Source organism: Mustela erminea, chromosome 6, assembly GCF_009829155.1.
Source record: "Mustela erminea isolate mMusErm1 chromosome 6, mMusErm1.Pri, whole genome shotgun sequence".
NCBI lineage: Eukaryota > Metazoa > Chordata > Mammalia > Carnivora > Mustelidae > Mustela > Mustela erminea.
The window spans coordinates 141,485,018-141,503,975 of record NC_045619.1 but is presented as its reverse complement, the minus strand read 5'-3'; the positions used below and the strand labels follow the sequence as shown (position 1 = coordinate 141,503,975).

Below are 18,958 nucleotides of genomic sequence, written 5' to 3'. Positions count from 1 at the left end.
AAGATTAAGAATTTGTTTACAGAGATCATACAGCAAGGGGTAGTTTAGGACCGTCTTTTTGGTCTTCTGTTTTCTCAGACTTGAAAATTCCTTTAAAAGGTGCTAAGCCAACGGGGTTCCAGCTTCTGCAGGAATGAATGCCGTTGGGTAGGGAACGTGGATCTTGGGACCTTTCTAGTGGGGCAAAGTCTTCCAGGCCACATCACGGCAGGAAAGCTAGTGCACACGGCTGGAACCCTGCGGCTGTCCCTTCCAAGAGCAGGCTCCGAGCTCTCCACTCCCGTCTGCCAAACGTCTTCCCTCACAGCTAATACAGACCCTGGTGCTGGTCTGATTGCTTTTGACAGTCCTTATTCTACCAAATTGCCTCGGTGAGCATGGAACACATCCCCAGAGCAGCTGCACTTCCCTTTCCTGACAGCATGCCGTGGGAAAGTACTGTCAGGAACCATCACTAATCAGGCACAAAAACACTCTGAATAAATAATAGTAATAACAACCACACATCAGAATGCATTATGCCCTTCACTCTGCGTCATCTGACCACAGATCCAGGGAGACTGCGCTCCCAAGCAGGATAGATACAGAACGAAGCACTAGAATGAAAAAAATTAGAAACGGTGTCCAGCTTCAAGTGAAGGGTGTGGTCTAAGAATGTTTAAACTCTTTATTTTATTATTTATTTTAGTAACAGCTTTCATTTTCATAAAGCCTGTTTTAAAAATGACAATTGTGAACGAGAGCATTCTTGAGGCAGGAGGGGGAGTTAGGCAGAGATTATCAAAGTTCTTAGAGATGAAATAAGTGAGCGGAAGATTATTGACAGTTTTATGGCATCAGTGAGCTTTAAAGAGAGTATCCATGAGCTTTACCGATTCTGACGTTTTTCATTCCCCAAGAGTGTGGTTAGATTGATTCTCAGTTCTTAAATATTTCTGCTTGACTGTGAAACCAAGATCCACATCAATATCTGCTGAGTATTTCTTAAATTCTGAGATTCTATCTATATATCTAGGCATACGGATATATTCATTTGAGCCTCAAAAAAATAAAACCAGAAAACAGAGTTATCAGAGTGGTTTCACATTTAAAATTTACCAAGAACATTAAGTCTATGTTTTGATTATAAAATCATAACTAGTTATTCTAATCTCATTCACATTGCAACTGCATTCTATAGAAGAACATATTGTATGTAAGGAAGAATTTTCATGCACTATAATATGTTCTTAGCAGACCACAGAAGCCAAATATGTCATATTAAATTTATATTTAAATATATGTACATATTTTTTGATATATGTTATACATGGTTGTGTGACAAAGAAAACAGAATTAAGAGAAAAGTTCTAATAGTACTTAAGAAAAACTAATTTTCAAGAAAGCGTTTTCAAGAAAGCATTTCATATAGTAGTTACAAAGCATTTTTATGTGTCCGTTAAGGAAAACCCTCAAGGTTTTTATTAAGAAACTTATTGAGGCACCTGAGTGGCTCAGTGGGTTAAGCCTCTGCCTTTGGCTCAGGTCATGATCTCAGGATCCTGGGATTGAGCCCCGCATCGGGCTCCCTGCTCAATGGGGAGCCTGCTTCCCCCCCCCATCGCCAACCCCCTGCCTCTCTGCCTACTTGTGATCTCTCTCCTTCTCTCACTCTCTGTCAAATAAATAACTTCTTTAAAAAAAAAAAAAAGAAAGAAACTTATTGTCCACCAGAACCCTCAGGAGCTGGCAACCCTTGCCAACCCAATTCTAGACTTTCAAGATATTCTTTGTTTATTCCAAATCTTTAAAAACCTAACTCATTGCAAGGAGACTCTATGGGCATGTGACAGTGCGTGCATAGGTTAATTTTCATCAATTATTATTTATACAGTTTTTAAAAATACCAATACCTGGTATTTCTTAATATTTATTCTTGATGCATAAATCAATATGAATACGTATTTATTTGTGGCAAACTTGTGAGACAGAGACGAAATGATCTAGATTGTACCAGGCAAAGAAGCCTGTGGTTTATGAGTGCCTTATGATGTCTGCAAATGTACAGAATCCACACTTCAGGTCCACCTGGAAGGCCACACTTACCAAACGAAGACATGAAAGCTGATGGAAAGGAAAGACACTTTCCAAGGGACAGGCCTGGCGAGTGGTGTGTTCTTCCCACACTGCTTCCCTTGCGGGGGGGGGGGTGGGGGAGTACCAGCAAGAGGGTGTAATGGTGGCTGGAGACCATGCTCTGAAACGACCTTGAAGATGGGGCCCTCAGATGGAGAAAAAATGAGACTCTGGGAAATTCCTCGAAGTAGACCATGAGATTAGACCGGTTCTATTTTTTTTTTTCCTTTTGAAGAAATGCACCATCTTTTTGCATAATATACAGTGAGATTTCTCAACAATCAGGGACAAACGGGCTGCATTACAGGTCTGTGGCAGGGCTTCAGTGACAAGCAGCTCAGTTCATCTGGTGGACTGCTGATTACTGATGAGTCTCAGGTACAATTCGACATGGGAGTAACACTGAGCTTTCAGGGCTGATGAAAGAATTTATGAAACTCATGCATCAAAGTGATCTGGAATCCCATGTTGGCATTTATCATGCTCTTTTCCAGGTATCCACTGATGAATATGTTATAGGAGACCTACCTCATGGAAGTAAAATTTCAGCCAGTTAAATGTTACAACATATTTAAGAAAGGACTGGGCTAAAGCAACCAACCAAATAGAGATGTAATTGGAAATCTGATTTCTGAAGGAAAGAGGAAAGACGAGATGTCATGACAGACAAACTTAACCATTTAGCTCCTCTGAATACATGACATTGTAACCCAGATCAAAAGAGTTAAAAGAGAGAAAATGAGTCAGAACAAAAGGATGAAAAGAAGCTGGGCAAACACCAGCATTTCCCAAAGCAAAACCACAAGGGGAAGAGTATACCTCATGCTTCATAACTCAGAGGAGGATGGAGAAAAAAGTAGGAGATTGTCTTGGAGAAGAAGAGAGGAACCAGCTCCTGAGGGTTCTGGGCTAAGACCCAGGTTCTAGACATAAACTCAAGTGTCTTGAAAAACCAATGAAGGAAAGTGGAGTGAGGAACTTTGATCAGAATTGGGTTTCTAAAGGATAACTGGTGCTATGCTAACAAGGGATGGATTGACAGGTGACCTACAGTAGATCTACAATGACCCCTTCGATGTGCCTGCAGGAATCCAGTGGGATGGTGGAGCTGTGGGTATAGCAGGGGAAGAGAGACGAGTGCAAAGATCTGAGGGGCATTCCAGAGGTGACTGACTGGGTCATACAGGAGGGATAAGAAAGAGAACTTAATTGAGGATGACCCCAAGTTGTCAGGCCTGAGGAACAAGACAGAAAATGCATCGTTTCAAGAGATAGGGGACATAGAGACGTTCAAAACCGATGGCATCTTGTGATCTCTCTGCGGCAGGAGAAGGTGCACTCTACATCGAATACATTGGATTGAGAAGTCCTTGGGATGCCGAGTGAAGATGATGCAAGGTGGTCCAGAACCATGGAGTACAGACTGCAGATAGGAGCTGGGGAAATAATTTTGAAACTGGTGAATCAACAGTGAAGCCAGGAGCGTGGGTAAAACTCCATAGAGAGAAAAGATAGATTAAAGAGAGAAGATGGCCAGGGGCTGAGTCTTGGTGAGGCTCAGTGTGCAAACACCAGTGTTAGGAGGTGAGGCGAGGTGTCGTGAAACCACATAAATGAGAGCCATATACCAAGTGTTACAGGGCAAAGCATTCTTCAATTTAATATCATGGACTTTGTTTGTATTGAAAATAATTTTGTACATGGAATTTCATTTAACTCTCTGAAGACTGGAAAACTTGAAGATTTATCATCTAAAGATGACTTACAGAATCACATGCTTGTAATTAAAATCTATCAGCTACAATGACAAGGAAAGAATGTACCCAGGGAGTTAATTCATTGAGGGGCTGTATAGGAACAGGAGAAAGATGACTTCCAGAAAGGACTGATAAGTGCCTTTCCCCCCAAAACCATACAGCAATACAGATCTTGAATGGGGATTACCCCCTTGTGTGGTTTACGCTCATCACACCTCTAGGTATTAGTAGTTTAAAGCATGGCATCTTACCTGTGCTTCTTACATTTAGAAGCAAGATTTATTTGGTACTAGATGGTCAAAGCTCTTACAATTTTGGGTAAGTAGTTGGGTAGAATATGAGTCATAAGAGGTATTTCTAAAACTGTGCTTCATGGACCTCCTGTCTTAGAGTTACTCGAAGTGCTCATTGAGAAGGGTAGCATTCTGGGCTCCTCATCTAGTCCAACATACATGCAAAACAACTATTATTACTTATGATTAGTAATAATTATAAATAATGAGATTCTACTTTCTAAGCTTCACTATTTTTTACAGAGAATTTGTTTTGTTCTAAATTATTTTCCCTCCTGCTCTCTTGGAGATTAGATTTTCTATGAAACCATCCACCTGGGATTTCTTTAAAATGCTCATCCTTGCCAATGGACCCCCAAAGCAAATTTAACCCAACATTTCACTCTTTTTTGGGTCCTGTTTCCTATGTGAGTATCTGTAAACAAATTTTTCAAAGGTAGTATAGGACAGATAAACTTCCCAAGTCATTGTATTTCTGAAAAAGTATGTGTTTCTCCTCGGACTTAGTGGTGTTTTTGTTGGGTATAGAATTTTAAGTTCAAAATTGTTTCCTCTCTCCTTCCCCGACCTAGACTTTTTTGGACATTTCCATACTTTTTTTTTTTTCTTCCTCTTAAGATTGCTAACGGAAAGTCCGAGGAAAATCTAATTCTGACTTGAAACTGACCTGTCCTTTCTTTCTGTTAGGTCTTGGGCTTTTCTCTTCATACTTAGTCTTTTAAATTTTTATGAGGGTAGCCTGGGTGGGTAGCATTCATCTTCTTTGGAATTCTTCATACATGATTCCAACTTGGATACTCCGTCTTAGATACTGAGCTATCTGTCTGCAGCCATGGTAAATGTGGCTTTTCTTACTTCTTTGATAATTCAAGCCCTCACATTTTTTTTTTGTTCTCACATTCATAAACTCTTTAATTGATCCTTTATGTGTCTTAACGTTTCACTCATGCTATCCCTCATCTTTCTTCTTGTTTTTGGTACTATTTTGAGATATTTCCTTCTTTATTTCTGGAAGTACAAGAACAGTTGGAAACCCTGCTATTGGAATGCTTGTCATTTTAACGATTGTGTTTTTAATTTTCAAAACACTTATTGCTTATTTTCATAGTAATCTATTTATCCATACAATATTTATTGCATAATTTCTGTCTTGTTACCCTTCTTTTTTAAAATTCTTTTCTCTTTCTTAAATTAGCTTTTTTTCCCTCTAGATTCACACGTCCATTGGTTCATTTTGGTCCTTCATTTTAGATACGGGAATTTTCCTGAAGTATCTGGATCATTTCTTTATCTCTATAAATCATAGGTTCCTTGGTTTTCTGTTCTTTTTAAGAAAAATGGACTAGGATGTCCGACACTAGGCAGCTGAGGAGGGCTTGCTGTGCACATGTGTGGTAGGACACCTTCTTCTGGCGCTGACTTCTAACATCATCTCAGAATGCTGGGTGGGTGAGGCAGCAACCTGCACCTGGGGGTGTGGGTAAAGAGGGTCCTCTCCCCTACATTGTGAAAATGAAGAGGGTTGATGTACGAGTGGACGCATGCCTTCCAGGAGCATGTCTTCGCCCCAGCATGCTTTCTTCTTGGGTTCCTGACTCTTACTTTCAGCCCGAGGGTGCTGGCACTTCTTCTGGTTTCTGTATTGTTCTCCAGTCTCTGCAAAACTTCTGCTTTGGTTCACCTATTACGGCCCTCTCTTCCTCTTGTAATGCACCAGATATGTGTTACCATTCCTGACAGCCCCATAATTTTAATGATCACATCAAAGAGACTGCAAGGGAGAGAAGGTAAACCAACGTGAAAGCTTTTGTTCTCTTGTTTATATTTTCCATCAGAATTTTGATATATCCATTGTGTACAATGACACGGTTGTTAGCTTGGTTATCTAATTTTCCAGGAATATCAAAAGCGTCATATTAGGGTTTTGTGGAGAAGTAGAACCAATAAAACATATACAGATGTACAGAAAGGGGACTGTCTCATGTGGTTATGGAGGGACTGTCTTATGTGGTTATGGAGGCTGAGACATTTTCTGATCTACCAGTCTACAAGCTGGACACTCAGGGGGCTGCTGGGGCAGTTCCAGTCAAACCTGAAGTCCTGAGAACCAGGAGAACCAATGATGCAAACCCCATTCCAAGGCAAGAGAAGACCTATGTCCCTGTTCAGGCAGTCAGGCAGAGAAAGCAGATTCACCCTTCATTTGTCTTTTCATGCTATTGAGGTCCCTATGGGATTGGATGAGGCCCTCACCCTGCAGTGGGTGGTCTTTGTTACTCAGTACCCCCGTTTGAATGTTAACCCCATCCCAAAACACACACACAGAAATAATGTCTAGCCAAAACTCAGGAGCTCACTGAAGGAGAAAAGGAACCTTATATTCCTGAACTGAACTACTGAGAATGTGTGAGGCTAATGAAAATGCTGTCCTTTATCTGACTTAAGTCCAATACAGATAGTACCGCTCATGACACCACACAATTACTACCAGAGTCTCTGATATAATGCAATGCTTTTCTGGGTGCAAATTAAGATCGTTAAATGACACAGAAACAAAGTCGTCAAAGAACAAGCGATGCTAGACTGGATGAGGTTAGGGACGTCTGCATTCGCCACATCTACACCTGCTTCGTCAGTTCTTTAATAAGAAGAGATCAGAGTTAGCTCAAGCCCTCTCCGTGTGTCATCACCATCACTACCTTCCTATAAAAGCATCATTAAACTGAATGTCTGGTGAAGTTGTTCTGTGGTGTGAGTTCGGGAAATACCAACTATTCTTCTTTCAATATCATCATAATTCCTCCAATTCAAGAACTTACTTCTGTATTGTGCTGCATCGAGCAGAATTCAACCCGACAATCACAGGTAATGTGCTGGTGTTCAGACTGAGCACACCAGGAAATGGGTGCCCTCAGAGCATGCCTATGTCTTTAAATGTCTTACCCTCTGACCATATCACATATTTGATGCACGGTTAATGTGATAGTCTGGTGTTCTTAAGCTTGGATTCATGTGGCTTTAGTAGATGTGTAGCTCAAAGGATCTCCAACTATATGCAATTTTGGGTAGCATTTTCTGGGTTTTGCATTTTTTGCTAGGGATCACAAGGAGTGTTACCCCTGATAGATTTAAGAATCAGTAGGACAAAAGGGGAAAAAATGGTTAGGCAGTGTAGAAGGGTGGGGATGGGATATTAGACTGATAAACAGAACAGAGCCACACACTTGGTTTGGGGTATATTTTGGTCTCTGAGAGGAAACTGCCCCCCAACATTTTAAAGGAAGAAAAACTTATACATACACAAAAATAAGGGTAAACATGATGCAGGGATGGATACGACTGTAAAGATGAAAATTTAAAAAGATTCTAAAAAAGGAATTGGTAAGATAAGAAGTTGGTTGAAAAATGAAAAAAAAAAACAAACAGGAAAGAATATGATCAGTCTGGAGACTAGAACAAAGTCATGTGCTAGATTTAGGGTGTATTTTGATCTATTAGAAGAAACTGAATCCCAAAATTTTAAAGAAAGAAAAACCTATAGGTATACAAAAAATAAGGTTAAATGCAACAAAGGAATAGACTATGACTATAACAATGAAATTTTAAAATGATTTTTTAAAAAGGTATTGATAAGATAAAATAGTTAAAAATGTTAAAAGGGGAAAGAGGAAAAATTTTTAAAAGTAGAATAAGAAAAAAATAAAATTCAAAAAATTTAACTTTGATAGACTAAAGAATCATGGGGGAAAGCCATGTGCCGTATTCCCGTAGCTCTGGAGTTTTGCAGTTCTCGTTGATCGGTGAACTTGGTCGTGGCTGGATGTTCTTGCTGGTCTTCCGGGGAAGGGGCCTGTTGTGGTGATTCTCATTTGTCTTTGCCGGAGGCAGAATTGCAGTGCCCTTGCCAGGGGCCAGGCTAGGTAATCTTCTCAAGTTTTCTCTCAGGAGCTTTTGTTCCCTGAGCGCTGTCCAAACCACTTTGGGGGACAGGAAGGAAGATGGTGGCCTCCCAATCCCTGGCCAGAGGAGCCAAGAGCTTGGGACCCCACTCCTCAGTGTGCCCTCAAAGAAATACAGTCAACCCATCTCCCTGGTCTCTGGCCACGCTCCGTGCTCACCGGGCCTGTGACTAAGTGTTTCTGTCTCTGGTGTGTGGCTCTGTTTGGAGTCTCTAGATCCAGCAGATTCCTGCTGTGTACTCCCACGCTGCTCCCCCAGGAGGAGAATGGAGATGGTCTCCCCCTATATGCTGCTTGTGGGGTCCCTCCTCAAAGACCAGGACCTGATTGTGCCTCAGATCACAGTGTAAGGTAACTCCGAGCTGAGAGACCCCTCCCCAGCTTCATCTCTGCAGCCAGCTTCCCCACCCCAATACCTGGGAGCTCTGCCGCACTCAGACAACCCTGGTCTTTCTGTGTCCCCGTGGGTCCTGAGACCACACTGTCCCCACGGGGACTCCCCCCATCCTACGTTCCAGAAAGTGTTCACTTTTCCATTCCTAGGACTGCCGCTCTTCTCGTCAGTGTCCTGTTGAGTCTGCAGGTGTTAAGAAAGGTTTGATAACTAGCTGACCTCCTTGGGCCCAATGACATTAGGTCTCCTACTCCTCCACCATCTTTCTCCTCCCGTGCTAGGGTGTCCTCATCTTTCTCAAGGTTGATGTTGGCTATTCTCTGTCTTCAGGGTCCACACAGCAGGGCAGGGCCTCCAACGTCCATGTAGCTCTGGCCCCGCACAGAAGAATGCGCCCCAGTGAGCCCCTCTCAAGACCCTTCCCAGGCCCGGCACTAGCAACCTACAGGATGCCAAAGCCACAGGTGAGATGTGATGTACAGCAAGAAATGTGTATTTGGTCTTCATCCTGCTCCTGGCACAGAATTCCTAAAGCCCTTGGAACTTCCTAAGTGAAAAGAGTTTCAAGGTGTCTTTGGGTATGTTAATGACATGACTTTTGGAAACAACTAAGAGTGGATGCTCTGGAACTTTTTCCTATTATGATCAACAGGTTCACCTCTAGCACAGGGCTTGCAAACTGCAACCCTGGGGGCCAAGCACTACCACCCTCGTTCATAGACACACGTTTGTAGGGAGCCACTCTTACTCCCTGGGGACAGAGGGCAGAGGTTGCTGTCCATGCAGGACCACCAATAAATGGAAAATAGTTCCTCGTTTGCTCCTGCTCTGTGCTGCTGGATGCCAAGAACGGCGTGTCCCCCAGGGACTGTAGGTCAGTGGGACCCTTCGCCCATGGTTGCTGGTGTATTTCTGATTATTACCATCATCACGTCAACGACTTTTCTGAGAGAGAAATTCTTTGGGCCCAGGAGTTTGGTCAGGCATCCTTTAGAAGATGCAGTGTTGTTTTTGTCGCTGATTCACGTTAAATATGGAAAGATGGCTATTTTGAAAAAATATTGTATTTTATTTTTAAAGATGTTATTTATTTATTTGAGAGAGAGAGAGCGAGCAGGGGGAGCAGCAGGCACAGGGAGAGAAGCAGGCTCCCTGCTGAGCAAGGAGCCTGATGTGGGGCTCAGTCCCAGGACCCTGAGATCATGACCTGAGCTGAAGGCAGACACTTAACCCACCGAGCCACCCAGGCGCCCCTGACTATTTTTAAAGAATTAGAAAATAAATTGTCAATACTCATTTTTTTACTGTGATTACTGCTTTCATTGCTCACAGACCCATTTACCACGGCATTCATTATCAGATTCTCAGAGGTATTCCTAGTCCTTGGGGTAAGCCCTGAGTACTTTCCTTTTCACACTATGGATCAGGTCATGCTGATGATGACAGTCTAGATAAAAGCCTTCTTACAGGTCTAGGATAGAATTTACAATAAAACTGAGATGTATTTCCAGCTGCATGGCCAGTTCTGAGCATGAACTAGGGTTATCCTAGCATTCTGGGAATCCAGAAATTCCTTTCTTTGGGGACACTTGGGGACGGTCAGCTCAGCAGCCAGTGGCAACCTTGAAGGGACCTGCCACACTGAGCCTTTTGCATGGCTGGCTCTGGCCTCATCTCCCACTCGGTCTGTCCTGCCAACAGATGTCCTGTAAGGAATATGGTTTGTGGCCCAGTGGTGGGAAGGAAGAGCAGGAGAATTTGTGGGAGCTCTACACCTGATGTTCAGTGATCCTTCATGCTTTTGTGTTGTGTTGTGTTGTGTTTTTGCTTATGCTGACTTTGCCTTCCAGCTACTTAGTACAGGTAAACATATCATAAGGACAATGTAATTATGAATCCTTCAACCATCTGTTTGTCCCATCATGAAATGTGTCGTATTTTCTGGAAGCCCCATAAAAATATTCCCTTGGTGAGGATTTGTCCAGAAAACTATAGCATTAGGTTTTACATGTAGGCATCCTGGCTACAGCACCCTAAATTCCCAGCATCCATTCCTGTGGACGGCAGTCTGAAGGAGAGGTTCTCTGAGGACGAACTGGGGGGCAGGCAGGTCTGATACACCTCTGTGTCCTTTCTGGTGTTCTCCCCAGTGTCTCTGCTGATTGGTTTGCCCTGGCCGTCATGGTTGCTAAATAGTTTTGTTATTATTCTAGGAGACGTCGTCTGACTTTTAAATGGGGGGTCAACACGCGATGGGAATTAAGTGAGAATTCTGAATGTACATGTTATCTGATACGTGTTTATGTGGATTGAGAGAAATAGGACACTGTTATTACAGTGATCTGCTCAAGTGGGAGGTTTGGTGGAGAAAAGCATGAGTTGTGTTGATATTTTTATCCGTTCTGCCAAAAATTAACTCCAGATCGTTGTAACATATAAATGTGCCTCTAGGTATGTATCATCGACAAGATCAACCAACCCCTCCCCGATTAGTAGTCTATGTCGTTTGCCTGCTGTAAAGTAGCAGATACGCACTTCCCTTTCATCTTAAGGAAAGCTGGCTAGAAAAGGGATATTCAGAGTAGATCCATGTAGCTCTGTCAGCTTATAGAACATGTCATGACTGCGGACACAAACGAGGTGACACACTTCTGTACCGACTAGAGGTACTTTTATATCAGAAATGTGAAACTAACTATGGTAGGTGATGTTACTGACCATTGTTATTTCATGTGAATAGCTATTCCTCAAAAATCACCCCATGCCAGGTATAAAAATAGATGCATTTAAAACCTCAGACACCTGGACAGGAAGTAGGAAGACTAGGGAGAAAAAAACCTATTTGATTCTTGGAACTGTCTGTAGTGTGAATGTGTCTTTACCTGAGACATAATGTGGCTGAGAGCTGGTTGTGCCTTAAGGAGAATAATTAGAATCAAGTTATAATCTGAAATAATTTCTTATTATTATAATAATTATAATAATTTCTTTTTTAGGGCTTATAATGATCTGGTGTTTTGTATTCTAATTGAGATAAAGGTATTGCCAGGGTTTGAGCTAAAGAGTCTTGAGGGAGTCTTTCCTTAGAAGTATCTAGATCTTGCATTTCTATAGACATCAGTGTTTTAACCAGTGGTGTTTTAAGTGTTTTTGTGCAAATGCTCAGTTCTGTAATTATATGATGTTATATAGTTAAATGGTTGCATATTGGTAATGAAATGCCCTGTTCTGCATGGTCTTTATTTGAAGTATGTTATGAAGTATATATGAAGTATGTTACTTGAAATTTATTTCAAATGTATTTAGACAATGATTATTGAATATTGTGAAGACCCCTTAAAAGCTTCCTCTCTGTGCTCTGTGTTTAGCTGGTCTCCAAGTCACACACTATGAATCTCTCTTTAGCTAATTTAACTACCACCTTTATACTTCGTGGTTGTGATCACAAGCAAATTGTGTCAATTTTTTGTTTGTTTGTTTTATTTTGGTTTTATTTTTGGTTTTTTGTTTTATTTTGGTTTTGGTGTGAATTCAGACTTTTCACTAGACTGTCAGAGTTAGCGATTGTAATTCTTTTTTTTTTTTTTAAGATTTTATTTATTTGTCAGAATGAGCGAGAGAGAGCATGAGCAGGGGAGCAGCAGGCAGAGGGAGAAGCAGGATCCCCACTGAGCAAGAAGCCCGATGCGGGGCTCCATCCCGTATAGGACCCTGGGATCATGACCTGAGCCGAAGGCAGATGCTTAACCGACTAGGCCCCCCAGGAATCCCAGCCATTAAAATTCTTTGAACAGCGTGGGTTTGTGTTTGTGTATCAATTTTATGGCAGCTGCAACAATATGGATGTTTCACAAATACTTTATACTAAGTGGGTTAATAGGAATAGAGACAGTCCCTTTGGAGAAAGGGTTTTAAATGGCCGAAACTTACATCTCAGGATCTCTAAATTGCAGGTGTTATTACTTACAAAGTTTGTCTTTTTGCCCTGGTTTATTTTTATTTTTTCTTAAGAATTACTAACTCATTCTTTAGCCTTCACATTAAGTGGCTTGACTGAATTTCACGCTTATACTTACAAACTTTTGGGCACTGGTTACTTTAACTTCTTTCATAATCTATCAACAGATGATTCATGCCTGTTGTGTAGATAAGCTTCCAGGTGTCTCCATCACAAGCGCCAAGTATTTCTACTGACTATGGCTTTGAGGTTTGGGTTATACACTTGTTGTTGAGTCCCATGGGTCATACACTGGTTTCTTAGAACCACATCTGTTTCATGCTGTTAGCCAAAAAAAAAAAAGAAAAAAAAATGAAATAAAAAACATGAGCATGATCCATGAAGATACGCCCATATACATGTGTGTACAAAAAGTGCCAAAGACTTGTTGCTTTAAGTAACAATGAAACAACCGCCATCACTTCCAACATGTTACCCGGGCATGAAATCCTTCTTCAGTCCATGGGATCCCTGTTTAGATGAGCTGGGTCATTTTGTTACTGGATTCTAAAGCCAACTATAGACTCTTCAATGTTGACAACATCAAAATGAATGAATGTCTATATATTTTAATAGCGTGAAATTTTAACATTATAATCAAAATGCTACAAGGGAAGACAACATCACACATGACGACATTGAAGGAGAACCCGAGGACTGAGACAGACGGGTTGGAAGCAGGCCAACCCACATGGAAACAACAAGTCCACAGCACATGACGTTATTATGATAAAACAAATTACGGCTCCTGCTATCTTTTTATAGATGGTAATCTGTTAAAGGATATTGCGGGTGAGATTATGATTGCCTTAAACTTCGCAAATATAAACATATTTCAACTTATTTTTAGAGAGTAATTTGCTGTGTTATTAATAATGCTAAAATTAACTGGCATTAAAATGGACGTAAGCTGCTGAATGAAATTTAGGGTTCTGTATGCACAACACACACACACACACACACACACACACACCAGTGCACACATAATACATTTTCTTGGAGTAAGAGTTTGGAAGTCAAAGTCAGAATCCTGAGGTCACGCATAATTCTGGGGCCAAAAAGAGAATCTTACAACTGGGCACTACGTATTGGGAACAAAATAGGTTTTACAAGTGTCAAAGCAGGAACAAAAATCTTGATATTTGAAAGATCAATTTATGGCAGCCCAAATCTGTGAGTGAAAGACTGACATGCCTTTATTTCCATTGGTTTTTGGCCCATAAAAAGCCACCCCCATGACCGTGAGCCGTGGAAATCTTCCGGAAGCTGTGGGGAGGGACACTCTTCTTCTCGGTAGTGTGTAAAAACTGTCCATTCTTTGCTTCTCTCCCCTCTCTGCTTCATCAACATCCTTAATGCAGAGAATAGCTCTGGCTCTGTTCCTCCCAGTCAGTCACTAACTAAACTCTCTTTTGTACTCTGGCAAAGATAATGTATCTGGGTTTCCTTAGTGATATTCTAAACACAGATTTTCTGTCCTTCTGTACAGAGCACGTGGTCTGGGTGGATGCCTGCTGCGTGCGAGGCCGGCTACCCCCATCCGCTCGCCACGCTCCCAGGTGCGGCCCCCTGTGCGTGGTCCCGACTGGCTGCATCCATGGCCAGACGGCCGGACGTGGGCTGCACAAGGCCCCTCTCCCGCGTCCTGCTCAGGGGCTGCAGTGGGCATATGCCCATTGCCTCACTGATGTGCTTGGTGTGCCCCAGATTTTCCTTATTGCCATCTTCCACTGAGCAAGTCACACCATGGATAAAGTTGGCCTCCAGGAGAAGGGAGCCCAGGTACCTCCCGAGAACTTTAACTGCTTTGGTGAGGACCTGTGGGACCTGGGAGAAGGCAGTTGCAAGAGTGAGGGATGGACCTCAGTTTGCACCTCCGATTGTCAGAGATCATGCCCCTGTGCTAAAAACTCAAGAAATGGGGCTGGCAGGGTGAGCAACAGAAGGAGGACTGCTGTTATTATTATTGTTAAATTTTGCCCCCACGGATTTATTAAAAAAAAAAAAAAACTATCACTGAGATAGAGTCTAAGGTCTCTGCAAATGTCTCTGTTCGGAGGTCACTGGGAGGTGGGACCGAATAATATTTATACGTGTCTCTGACTAAGAGAGCTACTGTGTGATCACTTCTGGGGGACACCGGCAGCACCGGCTTCTGTCAACAGGACCTCGGATCTGAACAAAACACACGGTCATTTCCCACCAGGATATGACACTCTGGACCAGCCCTGAATGTGGGCACAGGTGGAAGGTCACTATTTTAGGCAAGAATTTTCCCCTCTTGGACTTGGCGGTGGGCTGTCCGGGAGGGCGTTGGAGAGCACGTCTGCTGTGAAAAGCTCACCCTCAAGCCTGAGGACAGGGGGAGGGAGAACCATGAGCTGTCACTCCGCTGAGGCTGATTTAACCAAATGCCTGGGGGGAAATACGGTTCTCAAATAGGCTTGTGCTTAGAAATGGATGATATAAATGTTACTCATTGTACAAAGGAGGGAAAGACATCACTCACAGGAAGTGATTACAATTCTTTATCTTCTGGGCCCCAGTCACTAAGGAAACTGACTGAGTGAGTCAAAGAAATCAGTCCCTTCAGCGTTCAGGCTAGTTAGTCATGACAGCTTGTATTGGCTATTATTAATGGGGATCCCATTTACCAAGTGGACAGTCCTTCAGACCGAAAACCATGTCCATATGCATGAGTTTGCTTTACTCACATTTGAAGTAAACACTGTTTGTTCTCATTTTTCACATACAGAAATTGAGAGCTTCGGTCTGGCCGGAAGAAAGGTTCCAGTTTGGGCTAAGTTCAAGCATCATTGTTCTCCTCTAAAGCATTTTGCTTAGACACACTGGTGTGAGCTTGCACGCACACAGAGTCACACCAGTAGGAGCTAATCACTAATGCATGTTGTGCAACACTCCACAGGCTTGTATGTACCTGATAGGAGCGAGCACTGCCATTCCTCTACTTTTAATCAGAAGAAAAATGCCAAACAGTGCTTGACTTTCACTGAAATGTTTTCCTGGGCCTGGAGAAGGAGCTGTCTCCCAGCACAATGAAGTCCAAAGACGGGTATGTCTGTCTTTGCTAGAGGGCTTGCAGGAGGTCCTGATGTGGATGAATGTCACATGCTTTCATAAGCTACTCTGTTCCTTTTTAAAATGCCATCTTGGGAATTGTTTTGCTTCTGGAGATGAGCAGTCTTTATTTACACTGGAAAACACATAGTTTTACATGGGTTATCTTTTAATCTTCTTGAGGCAATGAGCAAAGAAAAACAAAACTTCTCTAGAGCTCCAGTGATAATACATTGATTGAATGTTAGGTTAACTGTCAAAATCAGAACTTTCCCATACTATCTTAGGAATGAAAACACATCCTGACTAGTAACCCCACCAAGTTCGGAAGGTTAGGGGTGATTCAGTCTCCACGAATGTGGTCTGGTCGTATTTTAAGCAGGACCTCTGAGTCACGCGGAGTTGTGTCAAAATATGTGTTATGTTATTTTAAAAAGGCAGCTTGGAGAGAGGAAATTGAACCATCTTTTTTCAAAAAACTCTGCCCTTTAATGGAAGAAAAGGGCAGGTCATTTCCCACACATCTCACTCACTCTACGTAACGTGGGCTGGGATGTATTTTTACCACAGACATATTCCTCATGTGCTCTGGTATAACCTTACTTAGAGTATTTTAAGTTTGTAACTGAAGCTGTTCTTACTTAATATTTATTGATAGATGCGGTCCCATGCAGGACTTATAATCAAATAAAGCTTACTATTGATCTACTGTTATCTTAATGGCTTAACCATCTGGAGTGACAGCCATACTGACACATGTACCATTTTTATCAATATAAAAAATGCATAATTCTAAATGAACTTCTCAACTCTCCTCAACTCAGAAGAACAGGAAGAGAACCAATCTTCCCTATTTTCCTGAGTTGTAACAATGTATTTGAAAGTCCTCGGAAAAGTCACCAAAGAGTATTGGTGGGTCGGACAGCACCACCTAGGTCATGATGGGCTGTCCGGTTGACTGCTAACTTCATGGCTCAGAATCAGGGGTGAAGTCACTACAGCAGCCTAGTGAGGTGAAAGTCATCCTAGGTGGGTAAGCTGATCTCAGGTGGTGAATCCATTCTGGCACCCCAATCTTCCTACACCTTTGAATGCTTTTCTCCCCAGTAGACTAAGAAAATTCTGACATTTCCACTTCATGAGGCCACCTTTGGGTTCGTGGTTCAGCCAACGTCTCAAGCAAATTGTTGGAGCCATTCTTAACCCTCAACAAAAACACTGAGCCAGGGAACCATTCTCAGTAGATCCAGCCTGAGTCAGCTTTGTAGTCGTCCGTCTTACCCCCATACATTAAGATGCTCTGCCATCTTCCTCTGCAGACCACGGCTGACACTAACTCGCTGTCATGCGACTCTTCTGGTGTGTACAACTCCCCACCACATATCTAAGACTTGAGTCTACACATAGGCCAAGGAAGGAGAAGAGAGATCGTGAAAGCAGACCTTAACAAGGACTATTAGCTAAGTACCTGAGGTCAGGGGCATTAGAGGTCCATCGTAGGTCCATCCTGAGGCAGAGGTGAGGCTCTTTCGCTGGTAAAGAAGGCAAAGGAAGCTGTCGGAATTAGGAACTCCAGATCCGTAGCTTCATTAGAATTTGCTCATATAAACCCAGACCAAACTTCCAAATCCCATTCTTTTCCAATAAATGTCTTAATTTTAATAAAAAGAGACCCTGTGAATTTGGGAATTCAAATTGGACTGTAATTTGTCTAGCTGCAGGATGAGACTTTGGGTTTAATTTTCAGAAATCTTGGCCCTCTGACTACGAGAGACAGAATCTCTTACAGGGCCAGTCTAGAAAGCTTTAGATTCCTTAATCTTCAGGCCTTAATCTGCGAAATTAAAGCCCTGAGCTCATCATCGTCTGTTCCTAAGTTAGCACGGTTAGAAGTAACCAGTCAATCCAATTACACTTCTTATTTTCATCAAAATGTTCTCAGTAAATACCTGGCCACCCAGAACCTTGTCCTCATAGGCACTTAATCATACGTATGTAAAGGTGATAATTTGAGGAACTGTTTTGCCACTGTATTCTAAATACTCCTTTACCACTAGAAACAGTGTCATTAGTGTCTCTACGCCTAATCAGATCAGAAAACCAGTTCTAGAAAACCCTGAAACAACTCAGAGAACTCATCCTTAAGATTCTGTTCCCCTGGAGCCACTTTCAACACCAAATTCTGCCTCAGTCAAGTTTGAATCAGGGAAGCATAGCAAGTCTATAGGTTTGTGTTTGGGTATCTGACCTTCTACAGCAGTGGTAGCTGTTAGGTTACGTCCGTGAGTCTGCTGTCTCTGTATCTGGTACTGCAGCTAACAGTCCACAGAGAGCAGGTGTGAAAGACAACGGACGGAGGATGAAGGAAATAAGCTGATGCTCAGAAACACAGACAAGAACCCATATTCTTCTTGTCAGCTCCACCCCTGGGGACGGTCATATGGCGGAGCTGCAGAAGTGGCCACTCTATCTGGATTCTTGAGGAAATGTTTCAGGAGTTCCTCTTGCTTCAGTAAAACCTTGAATGGTTGCTTTTAAGTCATATAGACACATTCTTAAGAGCCGGCACGCGGTCATGAAATGCTGCTCAATCTTCCACAAAGGTTTATCTGGATCTTTCTTCGTCAATGTCATCACCATCATCAACAATATAATATTTGTAAAATAATGGATGTATAACACAGGGAGGGTTCTGGGATAGCTTCACATACAAAAATCCTTCCTGACCTTCCATAATCGATAAAATTTCACTGTCAGGTACGTAGTTTTAAGTATCCTTGTCTGGTCTCTTCAGATCTCACAGGACCTCACCCAACAGATGAGGAACGTATGATGATGTGGTCAGTCCCTGGACTGCCACAGCTTGAGCTAGGTTGTCACTTCTTCACTGGCCTGTCTTGGAAGAGCAGTGAATTGAATTGAAGAAGATACATCTGGAATTTTTAGGATCATAGCCTGGGGACATGGGAGGAGCCCAACCAAGACTGATAGGTATACTCTGGGCTTTCCTTGTGCTGGGCTTGCGTTGAGGTTGAACCCTGGAAGAAGGAGATGGTCTGCACATGATCACAGACCATGCCTAAGCTGTGACAGAGTACAAATGCAGAGCTGTTTACTAATGACCCTCAGGGACACAGAAGGATGGGGATCGCTTCCCACTGCCAATGTTTGGAGAAGGGACGATATTTCAAAATCTGCTCTAAGAAGATAAGACTTTCAAACAGGTTCATGGAACAAACTTTTACTTGACAGGAATTCTGCAAGCAGCTGAGACACAGGGCAGGCTGTCTGCTCCAGGATTAGATTACTCCAGGCCTTAGAGCTTTTGTTTAGGGGAAAATACAAAACACATGATGTCAAAATGA

The 18,958-nt window shown here is 42.4% G+C and overlaps 1 long non-coding RNA gene across 1 annotated transcript; it reads right to left on the bottom strand.

The window, feature by feature from the left end:
* Positions 1-12,230: 12,230 nt before the first annotated feature.
* Positions 12,231-17,117, bottom strand: LOC116594455. The gene is made up of 3 exons (XR_004287232.1): positions 17,062-17,117; positions 15,454-15,729; positions 12,231-12,797 (listed from the first exon to the last, which is right to left on the bottom strand). It is a non-coding gene; the product is annotated as an uncharacterized LOC116594455 (long non-coding RNA).
* Between the last annotated feature and the right edge of the window lie 1,841 nt (positions 17,118-18,958).